The sequence below is a fragment of the Balaenoptera physalus genome (assembly GCF_965194825.1).
Source record: "Balaenoptera physalus genome assembly, chromosome: 13".
NCBI classification, from domain to species: domain Eukaryota; kingdom Metazoa; phylum Chordata; class Mammalia; order Artiodactyla; family Balaenopteridae; genus Balaenoptera; species Balaenoptera physalus.
In genome coordinates, this window is record NC_138892.1 from 103,538,154 (window position 1) to 103,553,149 (window position 14,996).

The 14,996-nt window shown below is 44.9% G+C and overlaps 1 long non-coding RNA gene across 1 annotated transcript in view; it reads right to left on the reverse strand.

The window, feature by feature from the left end:
- Nucleotides 1–200: 200 nt before the first annotated feature.
- LOC309641529 overlaps nucleotides 201–14,996 on the reverse strand; it is a 60,642-nt gene continuing 45,846 nt past the window's right edge. Inside the window, exon 2 of the long non-coding RNA XR_014252671.1 lies at nucleotides 201–3,001. This is a non-coding gene — a long non-coding RNA (uncharacterized lncRNA). The remainder of the gene's footprint in view (nucleotides 3,002–14,996) is intronic.

Consider the following 14,996-nt stretch of genomic DNA (forward strand, 5'->3'; position numbering starts at 1 on the left):
ATTGTTGGTCTTAAATTTGATCATTCTAGAGCGTGTGAAATAGTACCTCATTGTGGTTTTCGTTGAATTTCCCTGAAGACCAGTGATGTTGAGTCCCTTTGCATGTGCTTATTGAGTTTTCATACATCTTTGTGAAGTGTATACGGTGGTCAAGTGTTTTTGCCCTTTTAAAAAAGTTGAATTGTCTTTTTTATAACTAATTCATAGGATTTCTTCTGTATTCTGTATAAAAGTTATTTGTCAGATATGTGTATTAAGAATATGTTTTCCAGTCTGCGGCTTGCTTTTCCATTTTCTTAATGGTATCTTTGAATGAGAAGAAATTGTTAACGTTATGAAGTCCAACGTATCATTTTTTCTTTTACAGTTAGTATTTTTGATGTCCTGTCTGAGATATTTTTGCCTATCCCATAGTTACAGATGTATTCCCCTATGCTTTCTTCTAGAAGCTTTATAGTTTTACCTTTTGCATTTTGTTATATGATCTATGTTAAACTAATTCCTGAGTGTAGTGTGAGGTATTTTTTGCAATTCACCTTTTCCCCCGTACAGGCTCTAGTTGTTCCAGCGTTATTTGTTTAAAGACTTTCCTCTCTCCATTGAATTGCCTTGATGACTTTGTCAAAAAATTAATTAACCATATATGTTTGTGTTTATTTCTGGACTCTCTATTGTGTTCCATTGACCTACTTGTCAATTCTGTGTCAGTATCACCCTGTCTTGTTACTGTAGTTTTATAATAAATCTTGAAATCAGGTTTATAATTCCTCCAACATGTTTAAGCAACAAACGTCTTTGCTTTGGTCCTTATCTTAGGGGGAAATAATTTCAATATTTCACTATAAATTATGCTGCTAACTATAGGGTTTTTGTAGATATTATTTATGAGACTGCAGAAGTTTCCTTCTATTTCTAGATTATTGAAAGGTATGTTTCTCCTTTTTCATGAATAAGTATTAAATTTTGTGAAATTCTTTTTCTCCATCTAGAGAGATGATAATAGATTAATGTGGTTAATTATATTAATTGAATTTTTAATGTTAAACTTTGCTTTCCTCAATAAATTCTACTTGGTCATAAGTATCATATATATTCATTTTATATATATATATATATATATAATTTCTAACAGTTTATTAAGAATATTTATATAGAGATTTTTATGTAGCCACAGAATTAATAAGTGGGGGAGTCACAGTTTGAACCCACGTCTATTTGATTTCATATCCAGTGTTCTGTCTAATACAACGTCCTACTATGTTCTGCTAAAGCATTCTATAAGCCTGTGTTTTTTAAACATCTATGGAGATTCTAAAAGATCTACCCAGTGGCTGGTATCATTGAGATGTTGCTGCTCGCTCTGTCATGGGAAGCACCTTAGAATTGAAAGGTGGGCTGGGCTAGGAGTCAAAAGTATCCCTCATGGAGATAGTGGGACAAATTCGACTCTTAATTATCAATCAAACCCATTTTAATACCTATAAAAATGGTTCTGCTCAAACAGAAGTATACGGTAAAGTTAGTGTCATTTGAGTAGAGATACTCAGGTTCTGCCCCTACTTCTGCTACAAGTTAGAAGTACATCTGTGTATAATATTTTAATCTTTCCATGTTTGCAAATTCTTATTAAAATTGCATAAGGTGCAAGATAAGTGCAATCAGTTATCAACAATTAAAATCCCAATTGACCTTAATAATGGATACTCAATGTTTATTTTCACTTTTGTCTATGAGGATTTTGGTGATATCCTTCTGCTAAATCAAGTGTCATATACCTTCCCTTGTTAGAGAAAGTACATTTCAAAACACTTTATAACAATTTTATAAAAGCAAACAGAAAGAAAAAGGCCATACATAGAAGAAGAAGAAGAAGGGGAAGAAGAAGAAGGAGAGAAACAAGGCAAAACCTAACTTCCCATTCATAGAATAGGTATTTTAAATCAATAATATTTGAAGCAGTGGGTAAAATGCACAGCACTTTGGCACATCATGTCGTTAGCATAAAGGCAATCTATAAACTCATAGAGGGAATTACATTTATAATAATCAGTAATCATAGAAATGATGAAACATCATCCTGGCTAGAACTCAATTTCAGATACTGACTGTGTCCATCTGTCCTTTAAAGTTCAAGAAAAGTCCATAGTCCTTTGTCTCTGGATGAATCCACTTAGCTCCTGAATGGAATGGAAATGCACGTGTTTTTCATTCATCTGAGTCATCTGAGCTCCTCAAACTCCCTCAGAAGGGCAATCAGGTGTCTGACCAAATGTCCTCCCTTCCTTGTGCTACATTAAGTCCTTGTAGAACATCAAGAACCCATTAAGGTAGGAGGCCCAGTCCAGGCCGTGGTTCCAGGAGCTGAGACCCGGGCAGAAAGGGTCTCACAACCCTGGACCATGGTGAGGGATGCCTGTCTCCCCTCCTCTGCTAGGACGGGATCTGGCTCACCAACACTTCATCAGCCTGATGGTCCTTTTTCTTCTTTTTTTTTAAAAAAATGAGCAGCCAGCAGCTGGGACTGGCTTCCTGAACCCCCTTCTTTGTTTCTCCCTCAAGTGATGATAAATTCATGGGTTTGCCTAAGAAAAATAAACCCAGGACTTCCGGTTGTTGGATTCCATACTTTGTTCCCCTGATTAGACAAAAGGCTTATTCCTCTTTCAAACACACCGAATTATCCCCAGATCAGAGTCAAAATCCTTGAAAGAAGTGATAAGTGATAAATCCCACAGGCCCTTGGCTATTCCTAAAAGGGATTCAGGGATGAGAAAGCAAATCTGGTTCCAATAGTGGTAGCAGAAGTTAAGCACTTTCTAATCCCATTGTGATGGGAAAAGGATCAGAGCCACAGGGTATTCAATGCTGGGATTATTTTTTAGCTTTACTGTTAATATCTAAGATTTTTTTTTTTTTTAATTTATTTATTTATTTATTTTTGGGTGTGTTGGGTCTTCGTTTCTGTGCGAGGGCTTTCTCCAGTTGCGGCGAGCGGGGGCCACTCTTCATCGCGGTGCGTGGGCCTCTCACTGTCGCGGCCTCTCCCATTGCGGAGCACAGGCTCCAGACGCGGAGGCTCAGTAATTGTGGCTCACGGGCCTAGCCGCTCTGCGGCATGTGGGATCTTCCCAGACCAGGGCTCGAACCCGTGTTCCCTGCATTGGCAGGCAGATTCTCAACCACTGTGCCACCAGGAAAGCCCTAAGATCTTTTTAAACTGTTAAAATGGTCTAATTTTGGATCATTTGAATAATTGAGGGAATAGGCATTCTGGAGAGTTTAGTTTTTTTAATAGCCAGAAAATTATTTTCCTTCTAACCCATGTTGAAAATTTCGCTATGATTGTGAGCTATTGTGTAGCAGAAAGAACATTCAATTAAAGTCAGAAGGAAAGGATTTGATTCACTGATTCTTCCACTAACCAGCTGGGTGATCTGAGCCAGAGCTTCCCTCCTCAACCTTCTCCAATTAAAGTGGGGAAGCAGAGGGTCAGGAAGCTGAACTGGACTCCTAAGAAGAGGGTACATCCATGCTAAGACCAAATGCCCGATGGTGTTAATTTGCAATCTGAAGTCTGAGTTTCTGCTTGAGGACTTTGCCCCAAGGATGGGGCCAAAGAAAACCACTGCTGGTTCAAGTACAAACTCCACCTACTCCAGGTGACCAGGAAAAATCACAAGAGCTGCCTTAACCTAATCCCCTCACCAGTTTGATGGACAAGGTTATGCAGCAAGGATGTCCTCCCACAAGGTGGATTGGACCCTGATTCTGCCACTTACTAGGTGTGAGAACTTGGGAAGGTTATTTAAATTCTCTGATCCTTGATTTCTTTTTTTTTTTTTTTTGAACTTTGAATCATTTATTGCTGCCTGTTCTTTGCCGAGGTAAGGAGACTGACATCTCAAGAGATAATGGTTGAGAATGGAGCCAGGCCTTTTATACCCAAGTCTGGTGCTTTCCCTCTATGGCACTGTGAAGGGGTGGTTCCTGAGTATATGCTCCCCCTGACATTGGTTGGAATCTTCCTCTTCCCCAGCTGTATGAGAGGCAGGAGAATGTGGTAGAAAGAGCACTTGTCTTAGAATCAGAAGCCCCAATCTGATCCATGATTTCTCCATCCACAAATAGGGATTAAAAATAGCTATCTTTTTGTGATCAATAAAAATAATGATATCATGAATTTATGAGAAGGATCTAGAATAATTCCTGGTATACAGTAAGTACAGTCTGTCCTCCATATCCATGGATTCAACCAACCACAGGTCAAACATATTTTTTAAAAATCCAGAATTTTCCCAAAAGCAAAACTTGAATATGCCATGCACTGGCAACTATTTACTTAGCATTTACATAGTCTTTACATAGTATTAGGTATTATAAATAATCTAGAGGTGATTTAAGGCATGTAGGAGGATGTGCATAGGTTATATACAAATACTATGCCATTTTATATGAGGGACTTTAGCATGCACAGATTTTGGGATCTGTGGGGGTCCTGGAACCAATCCCATGAAGATACTGAGAGATGATGTACTAAATAAATGGAACCCAGGGTTAAACAGTCTTCCTTCATTTTCAGGCTAAATTGATAATCCAAGAATCATTTGCAAGTGGATTTGGCATCCAGGCAGACACTATGACACCTAGACATATACAGATGCACAATCCACTTACACATGTACACATTCTTGAACACTTTGATTCACCTGGGCATGATTCCCAGTTCAGTCCTCTGGAAGTTGCTCAAAACACATGAGCAGGGCTTCCCTGGTGGCGCAGTGGTTGGGAGTCTGCCTGCTAATGCAGGGGACACGGGTTTGACCTGGTCTGGGAAGATCCCACATGCCGCGGAGCAACTGGGCCCGTGAGCCACAGTTGCTGAGCCTGCGCGTCTGGAGCCTGTGCTCCGCAACAAGAGAGGCCGCGATAGTGAGAGGCCCACGCGCCGCAATGAAGAGTGGCCCCCGCTTGCCGCAACTGGAGAAAGCCCTCACACAGAAACGAAGACCCAACACAGCCAAAAATAAATAAATAAATAATTAAAAAAACAAAACAAAACAAAACACATGAGCAAGTGGGTACAGATCCTCCAAATACTGCAAATAAGACATAGTGAGTGAGCAATGCCAATGGCTCATACCATGCTTCAGGGGCACCCATGTGCTAGGAAAGGAAAATGACAAAAGAGAAACAGTTATCAAGGACAACCATTGGAAGGTTGCTAAGAGTGTAAGAAAGTAGGACTGACATGCCTAAACCATTGTGGGAAAAGGTGGGTGGCCAGTGGGAGTTAGAAATCTCTCCAAACATCTTAAGAATGGAAAAACAAAATTTCCTAAAACCAATCTATTAGAGAGTGAAACTCTGAAAATAGCTCAAAGAAAAGTGGAAAGGATGGGAGAAAGGAGACCTAACACAGCAAGGGTGGTCTTATATAGGGTACATCCATAGAAGGGACGGGGAAATGTCTGGAGTCAAAATATGGTGTGGAGCGAGCATCAGAAAAAGGTTGTGAGAAAGTAGGTTTACTTTAGAAACAAAGATCCAAAGCATTTCCAATCTGGACTGTACTCAACTGGATGGAGGACTCACAGCAAAATTAGAGTTGGAAGGTAGAAAATGTAGAGAAGATCTAGTCCTACGTGCTAACTTAGTTCTAGGAGGCAAAGCTCCTGCATAAAAAAGTGTGCATAAATGAAGATAGATATTTAAGAGTTTTTAAACAGTAAGGGCAGCTGAATTGTATAATGCAATTTATATATTCTGATATGATAGGGTTACAGCAAAAAGCAAAGAGACATCACAATGGAGAATCCCAATTTTCCTTTTCCTTTATAGACATCAATCATTTTTATTTGTTGAGCCACCTAGATCCTCCCAGCCTCACCTGTTTCTCTAGCTCTTGGCTCCTTGTTCTGCGGAAAATGCAACTGATTCCCTGAAGGCACAACCCAAGAGCCCTTAGCTCATGCCCCTGCTCTGCCTTCTCTGCTCCTACCTTGAGACTTCCCACTGAAACAGTAGGGACCTGCCAGGTAACCCCACATAGTCAACCTGAAACTCTGAGGGGGCTGATGCACATTGGGTGAACCTTTGATCAACTAGACACAAGAGCTGGTCATTACATTTCTCTCCTTCCTTCTTCTGGATGGACTGTCCTGGGTATCCAGAAATTGGCAACATGATAACACACCCTCATATTTGCTCTGCCCTCCATCCCTCTTATGACCCTTTCTCTCATTCATGCTTCCCAATTAAATTAGCTTGGTTTACTTTTGATTCAGACTCTTCTCTCTAGGATATCCAGACTAAGATGTTGTCTATGGGGCTTCTAGACTGTAAGGCCCTTCAGGACAAGTATTTTGTGCTTGAACTGAGTGCCGAGCTGCCTATCAAATGCCTGAGATGAATAGAATAAAAGGGCTAAAAGTGGTATAAAGAGACATCAGGTTCAATGCTTGTCCTCTATTAGCTCAAGCTAGAAAAATATCCATGCTCTTGAAGTGCTAAGTAATCTTAAAAGTCAGAGATCACAAGGCTATTCTCTGCAGCCTTCATCTCTCTCACACCCTTGTCTCCAGGACTGCACTTCTACAGCCCATGTGGAAATACAGTCATCTTTAGCCCCCTCCAAAGATGTAAACGTCGCAGCCCAGATAGTGAAACCTGTGAAGCTGACAAGGAGCATCTGCTGTCCCAACCAGTGGAGCTCCATCAGAGCCCAGGACCCTCCTGCCTTTTCTACCTTCTACTCCCAGGAACCCATCCTAACCTGATTTCCACTAAGGAGTGAGTCTATGGTTCTTATCTCTGTCAGAGCCAACATGGCTTTTATTTTTTTTAAACCTGTCAACCATCTTACAGGTCAGTACTGTTACATACATTCAATTAATATTGTGCAATCAATCTCGAGAACTCTTTCCATCTTGAAAAACTGAAACTCTATACCCATTAAACAACAACCCTTATCCCCCCCACTCCCCAGCCCTTGGCAATCACCATTCTACATTTTGTCTCTGTGAATTTGACTATTCTAGGAGCCTCATATAAGTGGAATCATACAGTATTTGTCTTTTCGAGACTGGATTATTTCACTTAGCATAATGTCCGGGAGGTTCATTTGTGTTGTAGCATGGGTTAGAATCTCCTTCCTTTTTAAGGCTGAATAACATTCCATTGTACATATAGACCACATTTTGCTCATCCATTCCTCAGCTAATGAGCACGTGAATTGCTTCCATCTTTTAGCTATTCTGAATAATACTGCTATGAACATGGGTGTACAAATATATTTGCAAGACTCTGCCTTCAGTCCTTTTGGATATATACTCAAGAGTGGAATTGCTAGGTCATATAATAATTCTATTTTTAATTTATTTGGAAACTACTATACTGTTTTCCATAGCAGCCACACTTTTTGCATTCCCGCCAACAGTGCGCCATAGTTCCAATTTTTCCTCATCCTCGCCAAAACTTATTTTCTTTCTTTCCTCCTTTCTTTCTTTCTCTTTCTTTTCTTTCTTTCTCTTTCTTTCTTTCTTTCTTTCTTTCTTTCTTTCTTTCTTTCTTTCTTTCTTTCTTTCTTTCTTTCTTTCTCTTTCCTTTCTTCCTTCCTTTCTTTCCCTTTCTTTCTTCCTTCCTTCCTTCCTTCCTTCCTTCCTTCCTTCCAGTGCAGTTGGTGGTCCAACACTTGTTTTTTATAACAAATAAGCCACTTTGCCTACTCCTATCTATATTCATAATATACAAATAATATACTGAATAGGAACAAAATAAAATTCATAGAAATATAGGTATTTCAATAGGTCAGTGCTCAGGTATAACTGTACTAAAAGAAAAAAAAAAAACATTCTGCAAATTTCCCACGTGCCCCAGTGCCTCCTAGGAAGTGGCATTGCCCCAGCTGAGGGTCACTGGAGTTGATGACTGATAGGAGTCAGTGTATTATCCCTCCCAGAGATGTTTGGACTTGGATATGACTCAAACCTTTAGCCTAAAGAGCTTTAGCATATTGACCTTAAAAATGAAACTGTTATTTTACCAGCAAAAATGGGTTTATTCAGGAATAGCAGAGAATTGCAATTCAGGGACAGCAAACCATGGCAAAAACCACAGGCAAATCCAAGAAACAAAGGAGAGGAACATTATTTTATGGAGAAAAAGGAGGACATCAGGAGGGGTGGTTTGAAAAGAAAGTCCATTGGAGAAAAGTCAGAGTTCAGGGTGGTTCAGGGCGGTTTCTCTTTGGCTGAGTTGCTGGGGGAGTCGATTTCTTACAGGAAATACAACCACCATCTTTTCCTGTAATTGATGATTCTTTCCTGTCCATGGTTCTTCTGTCAGGGTCTGTAATTGACATCCAGTGGTTCTGGGTGAGAACTCCTCTCCTGGCCTCCCAACTACACTTTAGCAAGGTTCCTTTCTTGATTTTCACAAGCCTGATAGCTCCTGGGCCACTGGCAGGTGAGCAAGAAGGGTGGGATTGGAACCCAGTCTTCCAGCTTGGTCCTACGCTCCTGCCAGTATACCACACTACCTCGCAAGGATGTCCCCTGTTCTTACACCTGAAGAGATGGCTGAACATGACTAGAGGCAGCTCCCTCTCTGGGGTGATTTGAATGTCTTCCTTCCTGAAGGCAGAGGAACGACTCACAGAGGAATCGCTGAGATCAGCCCAGACTACAAGGGAAGAGATGAATGCAGACCCAGGTCCAGCATAACGGGTGTCTCTCCAGCCAGAAAAGAAAATCCTGGAAAGCCCTGGGCCACAGATTCCTACCCAGAGTTAACAAATTAACTGATACCCCTTCTGCTCTAAGTCAGAGGCATTTGAGCAATGCAGGGCAGTGAATTTTCCATGTTTAAGTCCAATATCATGAGGAATTTCAATTCCCCAAATCCCTTCTCTCTTTTCAGCCAGCTGTCTCCTTTCTTCAGATTGCTCTTTGTGTGGAGGCCTCTCCGGACCAGTCGGCTCCTATCATGGAAATGATTCTGTTTCCCATTAGAAGGGAAAAGAAAATTCACCCACTGAACCACAGCAAATTGCAGTGACAGCGTGCAGACCCTGGAGAGGCGCCATATTGATTAAAATGTTCAAGTGAGTAAGGAAGGGGCCTGGGGAGAAAGAGCGGGAGGGGATGGGGGAGGAATGGGATGGAGGAAGAAAAGGCGGGGGAAGAAGCATCCAGCTTCTGGCAGTCTGTCCCCCTTGGTATCTTCCAAAGAGATGTGTTGGACCCACCAGGAGAAAAGGCAGTTGGAGAGGAGAGGGTCAGGCAGGCACCGCTGCACGTCCCTTGCAGCTCCTCCCTCAGATGGAGCACTCCACTATCGCCCCCTGCTGGGGACCAGCCCTGCCAGGTGCAGCCAGGAACTCTGCAGAGCAGCCCCTAAGCGTGGGGCAGACACCAGGCTGCCGGGCGCTGCCCGGACCTGCAGGGGGTGCCTGGGGGTATTTCCCAGAAGCCCTGAATCCTTCTAAGTGACCCTGGGAAAAAGGAGTCCATCACAAGGGTCAGCTTAAAAGGTTCTCTCTGCATGAACAGTCATCTTCAGACGGAGTGGTAATAGCTCACGTGGTCACTGCACTTGACAGTTTACAAAGTGCATCATCTTATCTCATCCTCACTGCCTCCCAATACGGGAGCAATTACTGTCCTTGTTTTAACAGATGAAGAAACAGTTCAGTGAGATTAAGTGATTTGGCCAGAAGAAAATAGGAAACCACAGTGCCTCGCCTTACATGGGGGCCCAGCTCTCAGCATTTATAAAGCACCCTCCAGACCCCAAGGGGGAGGGGTCTAATCCCCCCTTCCCGCCTCCCCCTACTCGTGTGTGTGGCCACCACATCAGCTCTCCCAACCCCAGCACCTGCCCCCCAAGATCATGCTCTGGAGTCGTGGGACTGGTCTGCCTGTATAGTCTCCACATGCTTTCTTGGGGGCAGAAATCAGAACATTCCCAAGAATTGGAACATTCCCAACATGTCCCTCAATCGGAACATTCTCAAGAGGAAGTGATTCACTTAACAAACATTTTTTGAGTTTCTATTAGAAACTGAGGCATTCCTACTAGAAACTAGGGGATTCAGTGACTTAAAAAAAAAAATTCTTAGGTCCAATGGGCCCCAAATTATTCTCTCCACTCAACAGAGAAACAACAAAAACTCAGAAAGAGCCAGCAGGGACTTCCCTAGCGCTCCAGTGGTTAGGACTCTGGACTTCCACTACAGGAGGCGTGGGTTCGATCCCTGGTCAGGGAACTAAGATCCCATGTGCCATGTGGCGCGGCAAAATAACAAAACAAAACAAAACAAACAAAAGAAGAGCCAGTGGCCTCAATCACGGCACAAATCAACCAGCCAGACAGGAGACTCTGCACTCACTATGTCACCTGCATTCAGGGGCCAATCAATCTCCTTTGCAAGGAGGCACGGAACTTTGGGGAACTTTGCAGAAATTGTGGGGACCCCCCCCCAGACCCGGGGACTCTCCTGCTCAGAGGGATTGTGACGATCCCTCCAGACCCACTCTCGCCCCATGGGCAGTGGAATGGGATTCAGAGACAGCCGTCCCAGGTTTGAATCCCACTGCAGATCAGAAGTGCAAGCTCAGGCCATCCCTTCCTGCCTCTGGGCATCGGGGTCCCCAGGTGTGATGTGAGGGGTGGAATGAGCTGGTTTCCTCTCCCTGCCTCACTTGCTGGCCGAGAGCAAGGCAGCCTCGTGGGAGGCTCCCCTCCCTCACCGGCTGCTGCTGAGGGTGTGGACTGAGTTCACCCATGTCCCGAGACAGAGGCAGCTGTCCCCCTCCGATTCCTTCATCACAGGCGCTGACAGACCCTCCTGGGCAAGGTTCCTGGCACCGCCTCTCTGGGGAGCATCTCCAGTCCCTGCCCGTCCTCATCAAATGCAGATTTCTGGAGTGTGAGCCTGGAAGAGGCCCCTGGAAGGTCGTGGAACACATGGTCCCCAGGCCCCTGGGAGATCGTGTTCTGACTGCGGGCCACCTCCCAAGACACCCGGCCAAGCAGGTCAGTGTCACGTTCCCACCCCTCATTCAATGCCTAGGGGCAGGCCGTTTAACTAGCCGCTCGGTAGCTTTGCATCTGTGGCGGTACCGGCCCCTGCATGAAACTTAGGTGATATTTTTATGTTGCCTATATTTGGGGACCACCTGTTATGCTATGAGTGTGGGGAGGAGGAGAGCCTTGAATCTACACAAATTACATCCTCTTTATACCACCAGACACTGGTTTTAAGCAGTTATTCTATACCAGCTCTTATTCTAAGTGCTTTCCATACCCATTTGCTCCTTACAACAATCCCACGAGTGAGTATGAGGAACCCCATTTCACAGACAAGAAAGCTGTGCCTTAGAGTGAGCGAGCAGCTTGCCGGCTTTTGGACCAGGTCTGATGCCTCACTCTTGTCCACTGTACCCCAGCTTTGTTGGGGTAACAAATCACCCCTTGCACAAAACCACGGCAGACCACAGAACAGTCTATCAGTTAAGTGCCACAATTAACTGCCCAGTGTGAGTGTGGGGTTGGGAGGAAGGAGAGAGCAGTGTAGGATGGAGCTTTCGAGAAGGTTCCCCTGGGGAGGGTGGGTGGGGCTGGCGCCTCCAGGGCAGGTAGGATTTATGCAGATGGAACAAGGAGGCAGGTAGGAGCAGGGAGAGCAAGAGCATGGGGGCGGGGGGCGGGGTACAGGAGCCCAGAAGGTGGGGGACACTTCATTCTCACCCTTCCTACTCACCGTCCTCACGGCTTGATTTCCAGATGCTTCTGAGTCTCTGCAAGATGCTACACTCTGTGGGGGTCACAGACAAAAGCCTGCTTTCTGACTGGCCAGTGGGAGACAGGAAGGTAAAGAGGGTGCGACCCGAGGATGCTCTGTACTTATCTGTCAGGTTGTTTGACTGTGGTTTTCAACCATTTTTTTCGGATGCTAGATTTGGGGGCTATAGACAGGAAGGAACTAAGCTGCACCCCAGAATCACTGCACTCATCTCGTGGTGACTTTGCAGCCCCGGTTTTCTCTCGGACACACACAGCAGAATTCTCGCGTGTTCTGATGACAGGTTGTCCTCGTGCTGTGCCTCTCACCTGTGCTATGTCTCAGTTCACTTGGGCATCACCAGGGCAGTATGTATCCTCGATGAGCACATGCCAGTTTTAGACACTGATCAAACTTTGGCAGCTCACCTGTGAAGGGGTTGGAGTGCACCTGGGCTCTGTGACTGAGGGTGAAAGCCACGCCTCCTCCATGGCTGAGAAACTAGAATCCTGCTGGTGAGGACCAAGGTGGACAGCAGAGTAGATCTGGGGTAAAGGATGCTGAGTCCTTAGCCAACCCGCGACGGGCAGGATTGGGATTCTGGTTTTCAGATGTAGCATCACCACTAACGCATGTGGCCAAGTGCTAATTTCACCACCATGACTTCTTAGAATCAAGGTTGGAGACTCAAAGATCTCCTTCAGGTTCACCCTGCTTCCTCTGCCCCTGCAACACACCCACAAGCCACATGCATTCAGAAATAGAAAAGGTCAAGCCGCAAACCCTGCCCCAACTGTTCCGTCCCCTCGGAGTTATTTTTAGGTTGGAAAAGACCCTTTTCCTTCTGACTCACGGTCCTGCTGACAAAAATGGAGACAGCTAAATACAAGAGTCATTCCTCATGTCATGTTCTCTTATCAAAGAGGCCCTTGTGACTGCACCCTCCCCTCCCCCTGACCCCCCCCCCCCCCACCGATTCCTTTGCTCTGTGGGCACTTCTGCAGACCAGGGTACCAAGGCCAAGTAATCCCCTCCTTACCCTCCAACTGTCCCCCACCCCAGCCTCCGTTCACCCTTGCCACACACTTCAGTGTAAGGAGACTTAGTTTAACATCTTAGACGATGTTACTATGTATTTTGCTCATTTGGCTTTGGAGATCCCCTGTGTATGGAGGAGACTAGGGCTATAAAGAGGACTGGGAAACCAAGGTAAGTTACTGGAAAATTACTGGTTTAGTTATTAGTCTCTTAATACTGTTATAGCCCAGGGAATTTGCAAAGTGTGTTGGAACCAAAGAGCGCTTGCTCGTGAGAGCCAGTGAGCACATCCTGCTCTAAATAAAGATTCTGACAAGCTCCTGGTCCCTTTCCTGGACCTTGGTCAAACCCAATCCTTAGCTCCACTAACCCCACACCTTTCTTCTGCAACCTTCTGGTCAGCATATTGCTCATTGGTCTCTCTGTAGTGAGTGGACATTAAGGCACCATGTCTATTTGCCTATTATTCTTTTTCTAGAAAAAGGACTAAATGGTTTTTTTAAAGTTTAAGATTAGAGGCTAAGACAGAGACACCAGAATCTTCTGTGGGCTTCTGTTCTCCGCGTCTTCTGTCACGTGGAGAACACACACCTGGTTGTAAACATCCCAAACTCTATGAGAAATGATCACATCTGTCACCAAAATGGCTCCTGTTTTTCTAGCAAACTCCTCCACGTCTGTGATTTCATGTAATGTTCGTACGAATCTTGGGAAGCAGGTGTTACTGTCCTCATTTTACAGATGAGCAAATTGAGTTTCAGAAGAGGCTGAGTCTTTGCCCAAGACCACTGGGGTCTTATAGGACATGAAGCAGCCTTGACCCCAAGTCTGCTAACCTCTAGCTGAGAATCCTTCAAGCCAGTCACTGTGAAACAAACATCTGCGGGCTAGGAAATGCTCACGAAGATGAGTTTCTACAGTTTCTGGCTGGGGGCTGTTGCTGTGCCCCAAAATTACAAATGTGCAAAGTCTTCCAGACTCTTCCAGGCAATCTCCCAACTTTCCTGGGAAGCTGTCCCCCAAGGTCACAAGGACCCAGGATTGCAGGGGAGAAAAGCCCAGGCGCACAGCTGGCTCGCCTGCCACCCTCCCACCTCCACTCCCATGGAAGAGAAACCCAATCTCCTCAGCCCAGTGTTTGGGGTCCTGGGACCTTTGGCCTGGCAGTGGCCAATGGGATTATCTTTACTGGCCTTTCTGCCATTGTTAAGCCTCTGGGGAAGGGAACCAGATGTCCCCATTTGACCAGCCTTTGCCATTGTGTCCAGCAAGGTCCAGCTGTTCCAGGCTCTGTTCACAGAGCCTCCCATTTATCTTGGATTTCTTGGTGCCATAACCAAGCTGCCGGAGGAGAAAAGGATGCTCCGTTCCTGACATCAGGGGGAAAATATGAATCAGGAATCCAGGAAATGCTGCAAAGCATTGTTTTTTTCCCAACATGCACCCACCCCTCCCTTCTCTCCCCACAGAACCAGGGAGGCATGCTTTGCTTTCCTTCCTTGAAGAATGTGACCCAGGCATCTCTCCTTTCAGAAAAGATTTTCCAACCATTTCTGAAAATCTGCTGCATTTTAGGGTCAATGGCATTAAGAGATTAGCTTTTGGGTGTTAGTTCCATGTCACTAGAGAATTAGGGTAACACAGCTGGATGGATATCTTAGCTCTACAGATCTACCAAGGAGAACTTTAGGTCCCGGGAAGTATTAAGGACCTTCAGCCATTCACTTCCCCTCTTACCCAAGTGTAATTTCATATTTCTTTCCAAGAATTGGGATAAGATGCCACTCTAGCTTGAGATTGATCAAGATAGGAAGTCAAGTTGTCTTAGATTAACATGGGTGGAGGGTTGAAGGGAAACTCACACTACTTGGGAATTCGGGGTCCCGTGTTCTAGTTCTGACTGCATCCAGACTTGCTGAGTGGGTTGGGTACCCACTGGCTGCTCATGTCACAAAGATCTTGCATCTCATGCTAATACTAGGTAGGTTCCATGCAGACATATACAAGCAATGTGGTCTTTCATCCCTGGGACCAAATTGATGGATCAGGGCTTGGTTCCTGACCCAGACTGGACCAAACAGAGTCCCTTCTCCAGGAACTTGGGCTTGGCATTTGGAAGGCCCATCCCCCTTGGGTTGCTCTCTTAAACTGATGAGGGTGCTGATGGCAGCCACGC